The sequence below is a fragment of the Amphiura filiformis genome, chromosome 6 (assembly GCF_039555335.1).
Source record: "Amphiura filiformis chromosome 6, Afil_fr2py, whole genome shotgun sequence".
Classification (NCBI taxonomy): domain Eukaryota; kingdom Metazoa; phylum Echinodermata; class Ophiuroidea; order Amphilepidida; family Amphiuridae; genus Amphiura; species Amphiura filiformis.
This window is the reverse complement of record NC_092633.1, coordinates 31,626,383-31,636,160: the sequence shown is the minus strand read 5'-3', so window position 1 is coordinate 31,636,160 and position 9,778 is coordinate 31,626,383. Positions and strand designations below refer to the sequence as shown.

Here is a 9,778-nt window from a genome sequence, read left to right as displayed (position 1 = left end):
GGCCTGATTTAAAATTAGTGATATCGAACCTTGGCGATAGCGAATCTTAGAGATAGCGAACCGGGAGCGAACCTTAGAGATAGCGGGCCTTATTTGAAATTAGAGATAACGAACCTTGGGGATACAGGGCTTGTTAAAATTAGGAATAGCGGGCCTTATTTAAAATTAGTAATAGCGAACCTTAGATATAGCGAACCTTCAATAAATTAGTGATAGCGGACCTTATTTAAAATTAGAGATAGCGAACCTTATTTAAAATTAGTGATAGCGAACCTTATTTAAAATTAGTGATATCGAACCTTAGAAATACTGAACCTTATCAGTTTCAAATGAGTGATATCGAACCTTAGGTATAGTGGACCTTTTTAGTAATTAGTGATAGCGAACCTTAGAGATAGCGAACCTTAGAGATAGCGAACCGGTAGCCGGGTAAACATGGTAAAAACCTGCGGAAAAACAGGTTGAGCCTAAGTTTTTTTTTTTACCCAACATTGGGTTCCCCAAACGCTGGGTACCATATGAATAACCCATGCATGCAGAGCCGTAGCCAGGGGGTGCGACGCACCCCCCACCCACCCAAATTTGCAAAGTATAGACCTACAAAAAATCCCAAAATTAAGAATTTCTGATTTTTATATAAGCTTTTTTGGTCAAAAAATGTCCAAATTTGGGGAAGAAAGTCCACTTTTCACAAAATTGCCCCCCCACCTTGGAAAACAAGTCCACTTTGTCAAAATCAGCCCCCCCCCCACAAATCCAGGCTATGGGTCTGCATGCCAATGGGTTGGATATTTTACGTTACATAGCCCATAGGCCTAAGGGAGAGATGGAATACAATAATCCATGTTCAGTACCCTTCAGGCATGCCAAAAACACTTTCAAACCTTTGTTGTAAGATTTGGTCACGAAACATAAGCATTGTTCTTGTAAAATACCCCTAACGGAACCAGATTTCTATAGCTCTAACGGTAGTTTTGACCAGGAGTTTCGGTGACAGTCGATAAAGGTCAAGTGTATGCCTACAAATAGGCCTACGACAATTATTGTACCAGAAATGACTTTTTAAAGTCAAAAAGTCACATTTTGTCACATTTGTTTTAAATTCCATAAAATAAGATAGGCCTACGTTTGCATCGGAAAATTTGATACCCCTATTAGAAGAGGTGAATTTGATATCCAGACCCTAGCGAGACGTTTATAGTTTTGGAATATGATATCCCTAGAGAGTCATTTTTGGAATTTGATACCCCTAGTGGGAGCCTCCAGCGAGACCCTCACACCACTATCCTACCCCAGTCATCCTACCCCGCACCACCCCTCGCCACTTGATTTATAGTCACCCTACCCCCAGCACCACCCTGCCATTACCCCACCACCCTAGCCCACCATCATCACGTTACCCCACCACCCTACCCTATCACAACCCTTATCCCAGCACCTGTTATTACCCCGCCACTCCAACCACCCACTATTACCGCACCACCACCACTATTACCCTACCACACTTACCACCCACTATCTACTCCATCACCACCTTTACCTCACTGCCCACTACAACCCCACCACCAACTATTACCCCACCACACTTAGCCCACCATCCACTATCTACCCCATCACCACCTATCTACCCCATCACCATATTTACCCCTATCACCTGCTATTACCCAACACCACAACCTATGACCAACTATTACCTCCACCACCCTATCCCCTCTAAATTTACACCACCACCCACTATTACCCCCCACCACCCACTATTACCCCCACTACCCCACCCACTATTACCCCACCACCATCTACCCCATCACCAGCTCTACCTCACCACCATTCTTTTACCCCATTACCCACCACCCACCCCACCACTATCTACCCCATCACCACCTTTACATCACCACCCACTATTACACCACCAACAACTTTAACCTCAACACCCTACCCAACAATCCACTACCACCACCCATCTTAACCTCTCCACTACCCCACTATAGTACCAAAACACTCACTATTACCAACCACCCACAATATTACCCCACTAATCTACCCTACAACTCACTGTTACCCCACCCCACCACCCAATATCTACCCCATCACCACCTTCACCTCAAAATCCACTATTACCCCACTACCTCACCACCCTACCACCATAACTACCCCACTACTACCCTACCCCATAGTCACCCTACCCACCACCCATTATTACCCTAACATCCTACCCCACCACTCCCAATATCCCACCACCGTACCCCAACTACCACCACCTTACCCCACCACCCAACCTAATCATCACCCTTACCCACCACCCACTATTACCTCACCACCTACTTTTACCCCACCACCATACCCCCACCACCCATACCACCACCTCACAAACTCTGCTATCAATTTGCAATGATTTTTGCATAAATTAGGTACTTAAATTTACTGCATATTTTTCACCCAAAATACCCAGATGCAACTCACCACCAACAACCAATAACATTCAGAAATCAATTGTGAAAACTTGATGCAAAACAGTCCAACATAACCGTTTTTGAGTATTGACAAGTTATTTTGCAAAAATGTTTGCCAACAAATATTTTGCAATAACATTTCAACAATATTCTAAACATCTTGTTGTAGTGTTTTTGCATACCAAACACTCAGGGTTTACTTTAACACACACAACACATATATTTACGCGTTCACACACTTTGCAGACCCTTCAAATCTAAAGTTCAAAGTCCAATGCGTACAAAACCTTGAAAACGTACGCATTCAAATATTACAAGATTTGAATATAGAAACACCCAATATTGTTAAAGTTTTCCAAAATAAAAAGAAAATACCCCTTGAGCAATGTTTGTGACCCCTTCAGAGGAAAAATTCAAGGGTCCAAAAATTTGAAAATACCCCTTCAGCAAAATGCTTAAAGAAAACCCTGATACCAAACATTTTCAATTGTTTTCATGACCTTTATATAACCTGACATGTAAATGTTATTAAACATTTGTACCAAAATCAACACAAATTTATAACATATATAAGATTGTAACGTTTTCAAAACATTTTTGTGTTTGTTGGAAAGATACTCCTGAGTTAATCCAGAGGTACTCCATGGATACACTGATGATACTCTTGAGGTACACCAAATAATGTACTCTTGACATACATCAAAGGTACTCCTGAGGTACACCCAAAGTACTTAAAATGTTCACCAAATTTATGTGATACACTGCTGGTTCTAAAGGGGCACCCCACAGCTGCATTAAACAAACTCCTGAGGGACACCTATGGTACTCCTGAGGTACAGCAATGGTACTCCCGATATATGCAACAGGTACACCAAATGTTCTCCTGATATGTACATCAAATGTACTCGTAATGCAGAAAAGAAGTGAAACATATATCGAAGAGGAATTTAGTTTGGTTTAATATAATTTACTAGGGTAGGGCATACACAAAAGGTAATGCAAGAAATATACTGACAGTAGTATGTGGGGAAACACAAGAGGTACACCAAAGAAACTCCATCTGTTCACTGAAGGTACTCCAAAGGTACCTATGCTAAAGGTACTCCATGAGTACACCATCACCTCCATCCAGAGGTACACCATAGGTACTCCATGTGTACACTAAAGGTACTCAGAGATACACAACAGAGACATACAAATATGCAATCTTGAGGTATATCAAATGTACTGTTAAAGAACACAAAATGTTTTCCAAATGTATGCCAAAGGTACTCCAGGTAAGAGGTGCCTGTATGTGAATAATCAATAGGTACACAAATGGTACTCAAGGATTCACCAAATTCAAGAGGTACACCAAAGATACTCATTAGGTACACTATACCTCTGCAATACACTTTGGCTAGTCCAACAGTACATCATAAGTACTCAAGTGAAACACGGTGTAACCTCATTAACAAAAAGTTATCAGGAACAGGAATTTGTACCATCATGTCATTTTTATGTGTAAAGGTATTTGTGTGGGACTCCAAAAATATTTTTGTTTGCTAGATGTTTTCACCCATGGTATTTATTTTCCACAGAGTTTAACAACATAGTTCCAAGTAATTTGAAATCATGATATACATATTCAATTTGTATAAAATCACAACGACTATGTAAAAAAATAAGACAATGGCGGCACCAGGGGGCATCCGGCCCGGCATGGGGGCAAATGCTCCCCCAGTTGCCCCTCCCCACACAACCCAAAATTATACAAAAATTTCAACTTTTTGCTGCAATTTTGCACAAAATTTGTTGATTTTGCTCCCCCTGAAATTCACTTTCTCCCATCCCCCCCCCCAAAAAAAATCCTGGCACCGCCACTGAGTCCTACCTGATTATCCTTTTCTGATATAAATATATTATATACATATTTAAAAGGATGCTTTTATATGAGGCTATTGACAAAATGATCTTGAAGGTACCTCAAATTCGAAACCTAAGACAAAGGAGTAACAAAATATATTAAGCCAAAGGCATAATATTTGTGTTTCATGCATCCAAGCACATGGGCCCTGTCTAGCAAGTCCAGAACCTACCAATGTAAGTTACAAAACTATTGTTATTCAAAATGAAAGATTTGAACCTATAGAGTGTCTCGTCTCAAGTTCAGAGTAGCGCCATGTTGGATTTCACAGTAGATTCTAATCAGTGCATTTAAGTGGTTGCGTCACCAGCGAATGGACAAATTGGCCTTCCTTGTCTGTGATTATGTCCTGCAGTATTAGGTTAATAGGTTTGCACACAGAGATTCGAATCCGGCACTGCGAAATCCAAAATGGTGTTACTCTCAACTTGAGACAAGACAGACTATAGCAAGTATGTCCCAAAAGTCTCCTCTCTCTTTTAAACCTGTGTTCAATCAAATGAAATGCTGGTGGGTGTTTTTTAGAATCAAACTTTAAGAAATTAATCACTTTAATTTATTCTTAGTTACTTTCTTATAAACTTGAACCATTTGTCATGTTAATTCTTAAAAGGGCATTTCGTGATCGACAGCATCATCCCCCCACTTTTCTCAAAAAAAGTTGAGATTTTTACATCACTGGAAACCTCTGGCTACATAATGTTTATGTACAAAAAATTTCTTGTAGATTGATTCGTTTAGCAAAGATATCAGAAAATTTGAATTTCGTTCTGGTATACCAGAACAAAATTACAACAGTGGCCTATGGAGCAGTGTAATACACGTAATCATGCATAACTCGCAAACGCAAAATCGGTATCAACTGAAATTTTGGGAATAAGCTTTTTTCGTGGATATCTACTGAAAAATGTCATGAAAAGAGGATGCTAGGATTACGAAATACTCCTTTAAGTGTTATATGCTCACATACAAAAGTTATATGCCCACATACAAAACATATCCAGTTCCAGGCTCAGGGTTCTGTTTTTTGCCAGCAAAAACCTGTTTTTGCACTTGCAGGCAGTGTAGCAAAAACTGAACAAAACTAGAAGAAACTCATATCAAGTCAGTCATATTAAAAAGGAACATAGAAAGCTCATAGACAGTAAAACACAACTGTTAATGAATGAATCATTTAACATATTTTGTTGTCTCATCAAGTCCTTAAAATAAAAACATTTTGAATTTGATGATTCACACTTCTGTTAATTGCAATGTGCTAATGAGCCATGAAAACCCATAATTTCAACTTATGAAACTTTGCCACCAATAGCAAAACGGACTCCACGCTGACTTCAAATCATCGATTCATAGAATTATCTGTTGACTTGTGTCTTACAAACTGTCACATTATATGAACCAGTTTAACATTAACATTTTACAAGTTGAGTTTGTGGCTGTGAAAATTGATGAGGATCCACAGATTTCAAACCTATGTTTTGAAGAATTTGGCTTATTTCATACATTGATTTGTAACAAGTTTGTACCAAAATAATTACATTTGCATATCCTTATTATAGTGTTTTGTACCGATAAGGAATCGGATAGCAATGGATGTTGCACAGTATTTTTTGTTGGATATGATAGCACATCCGACACATCAAATTGCATTCTGAATACGAGGAATGTCCTGATGATATCAAATAATTGATACAAATACATGATATAAATACAAATTTGATGGCAAATTATTAAAAATTGATATTTTTGAAATTTAAAAGTCCCCAAAGAAGGCTTTATAAATCTCATGTTCTTAAAGTGTAATTTTCAAATGATGGACGACTTTTCCTCCCAGCTACATACACTTTAAGTACATATCATTAGATTTATAAAGTTTACTTCAAGGATTGTAAAATATCTGAAATATCAATTTTTAATAATTGGCGATAAAATTTGTATTATATCACAAATTTCAAAAAATCTAAATTATTTGATATCATCATGACATTCCTCCTATTCATAATGCAATTTGATGTCTGATGTGCTCTCATGTTTCACAAAAATACAGTGTAAATGTTGCTATCAGATCCCTGGGACAAGGTTTGAATTTTGATAGGGTTTGCTTCCTGAATTGTAAGTTATTATTTCTAATTCCCTTCCTTAAAATACATTTTCACACACAACATATGAAGACATATTCATACACTCATTGCTGAAAATTGTATTAAATTGAAATACTTATTTCTGAGATATGACCAATACAGACCAAATCAAAAAACAAAATGTCTTGGGTTTGTTTGGCATCAGCCTCATTTATCCACTTAAATTTGTTAGCTCTTTTGATTGACCACCAACACTTGGTTTGTCCTCTTAATGTTGTTGGCTGTGATAACATTTATTCTTTGTTTTTAAAATATTGACCAAGAACACATCGCCATTAATTATAACTAAATGCGCCCTCTGAAAATACCTCGGCCCAAAACAAAACCCTCCAATTTCACACAATGACCTCAAAATAGATGGTGCGCAGTTATTATTGTCTAATTATACCATACCGATCGAAGCAGCATCAACGGTTGATCCCAAAATTCAATAAATTTGGCATTTGTGACAATATGTTATAAAGCTAGTATTGTATTTACAAAAATATATGTATATAACTCCAAACCCAGAGTTACAAGTATTTTGAGTCAATGTACTCATTTGTCCGTCCTATTTCAAAGGGGCATGTTGTGATCCACAGCTTCATCTCCCTCGCCTATAGACCACTTGACACGTGACATCATTGCCTAGCAGTATGCGCGAATTATGGCAATTTCCCTTGTTCTTTGCCCTGCAGTGTGCATGTACGCATTGTAGTTTGCTCAAGGCACATGCATTTTAAATCACCCACCACATTTCATATAGTACAAGAAAACCACTGAACAGTGTAGCGGTTCGTTCAAACATATCGATAGACCAGTCCCTCTCCTGATAAACAATGATGTCAAGTGGTCTACAAGCCATTATGTGCTGCTTGCAAATTTAATGTCCGAATCAACTGAAATTTTGGAAAAAGCTTATTTGTGGATATTTAAAATAAGGATGCTAAAATCACAACATACCCCTTTTAAGGACTTAAAAGTCTGCATAGTTGATGTAGCACATCAAAAGGGGGAACTTTGCGGCAAAGTGTGTTTCAAGATATATATAGTACAAAAGATAGACAGGTGTCATTTAAAAGCTTGCAAAATGCTTTCAAAGCAGAAATACTGAACTAGAGATTGACTTCACCTGCAAAGTCCCCCCTTTTGATGTGCTGCATCACATATATAATCCCATCAATTGCTATTTCAAACAGTTTTAGGACACTATTATATACATGTTTATCAGCTGCTGGAAAATGGCACACACTGGACAGCTAAATATAAAATCAGAACCAGGTTCCAATATTTATACAGATCATATCTACAGGTTCATTCAAATATGCACTGTAAACTTGATGGTCCAGCAGTAGGTCATTTTTGATTGATCCATCATAATGATGTTGGGGCAGGCACATTGTATTGGGGCAGGCACATTATAATGCATAAGGGTAATTGAATTCTACAATAGTTGATCAACAGAAGTGTTGGGATGCATTGAATCAGGGCTGTCAACTTTTTGGAATTAAAATATTGTCGAAGGGCGTACAGGGACGAAAATATTGTTTGCAGACTAAAATTTGTAAAAACAAATTTTGCCATAAGATTTTACTGCCTTGGCACGTAAATACGTAAGAGTTGGCACTTGACAGCCCTGCATGAGGTTTTACTACCTTGGCGTGAGAGCGTGAGACAGTGCCCCAAAGCATCAAGCAGGTAAATAGCACTTGAGATGTTTTCAACTGCATGGGCAACAACAATGGTGCTGCCCACCCAGATGAAAATAATTTCACTTGCTATTTATCTCCCTGCAAAGCGTGAGTCTCACGCTGAATGCGTGAAAGTTGACAACCGTGATTGAATAGAACATTTACCTCCCTGCAAAGCGTGAGTCTCACGCTGAATGCGTGAAAGTTGACAACCGTGATTGAATAGCACAATTTATATAGGGCTCCCCATACCTCCTTATCAACATTGAATCCTGCTTGTGATTGTTCAGAAATTTCAATTGAATGAACACAGCTTTCAACAGCTGTACGCAATCCAACCGCGATCAAATATCGCATATTTCAAACTACAACATGAATGCACGACCTTGGATACAATTGACATGGTTCATTCACTTCCACATTACGCACGCACAGTCGCACATGCTGGCGTACATCGCGCAGTGTAAACGGAAAAATCGTCAGGCTGTGTTCATTCAATTGAAATTTTTAGTATAGTAGTGCCAAATTGGTCAAGCTGGGAGATTCCACGTTTGTTGATAGAAAGACAGCCTAGGCTAATAGAAATTGGCACTCCATTCGTGGTGGATAATAATACAGTTTAAAACATGTAGGCCTAGCCTATGTCCGGCACTTAGGCAGGGTGATTCTTTGTTGGATTATTTTATTTGATCCTATTTGTGACCTCTTCTCATAATTATTTATTACTTTCCTTTTCTCACAAGTAAAACATCGAGTCGTATATACCGTCCGACCATGCGAACTTGGATGCCTGGCTTGGATGTAAGCTTAACTTGAGCGCTTAGGCCTACATGTTGACGCAAATTCAAGAAAGTAGAAAACTTGGAAGTATGACTATATCCTGGGACTATATCTGCCTCTGTATTTTGCAAACTAAAACAAGAATAGGGCCTACTCTATTAAATAAATACGAAAATGAGAGTAGGCCTATGACTGAATTAATTTAAATGCCAAGACACTGAAACTGATATCGTAAAAGTCACACCGGCGCTTGCACAAAGTTATGAATGAATCATGCCGTACAATGGTTTATACTCATCACAATGTATATCGCCATGGTCGGGGCACGTATGTAGGGCTATTTGCATGCTTGTCATGTGTCGACCTGGCTAAAAATCCTGGCGTTTGTGGGCCGAATGTGGCAACCCAACATTTACGGTCGACCTGGGAGAAACCGGTTTACGATAACTTAGGTGGTCTATCGTGTGCGATACGCTATTTTTGGTCGACCTGGGATTTTTTTCTCCCAGCTTGACCCAAAACGCTATAGTAGTACCCAACATTGACAGTGGGGAGGTTAAAGGTTTGGGAAGGGTTTATAATTGACACCAGTGAAAGCAGCATTTACAAATCGTGGAAATAAAGCCCAAATACAGAGCTAATTTTCCCATAACTGTAGTTTAGCATTTAAGTACATAGGGGTGTATAAAAACATAACATGAAAAACATGTGCCATATTACATGATATAACCATGACATGAGTTGCAATTTCATTACACATGGTACAAAATGGCAGAAATTAACAAGCACCATCATTTGATTCGAAGATAGCCAATATTACACATGATTCTT

General features: G+C 38.6%; 1 long non-coding RNA gene across 1 annotated transcript; it reads right to left on the bottom strand.

Moving 5' to 3' along the window:
* Positions 1-5,499: 5,499 nt before the first annotated feature.
* On the bottom strand, positions 5,500-8,688 carry LOC140155268 (uncharacterized). The gene is made up of 2 exons (XR_011859365.1): positions 8,333-8,688; positions 5,500-8,262 (listed from the first exon to the last, which is right to left on the bottom strand). It is a non-coding gene; the product is annotated as an uncharacterized lncRNA (long non-coding RNA).
* Between the last annotated feature and the right edge of the window lie 1,090 nt (positions 8,689-9,778).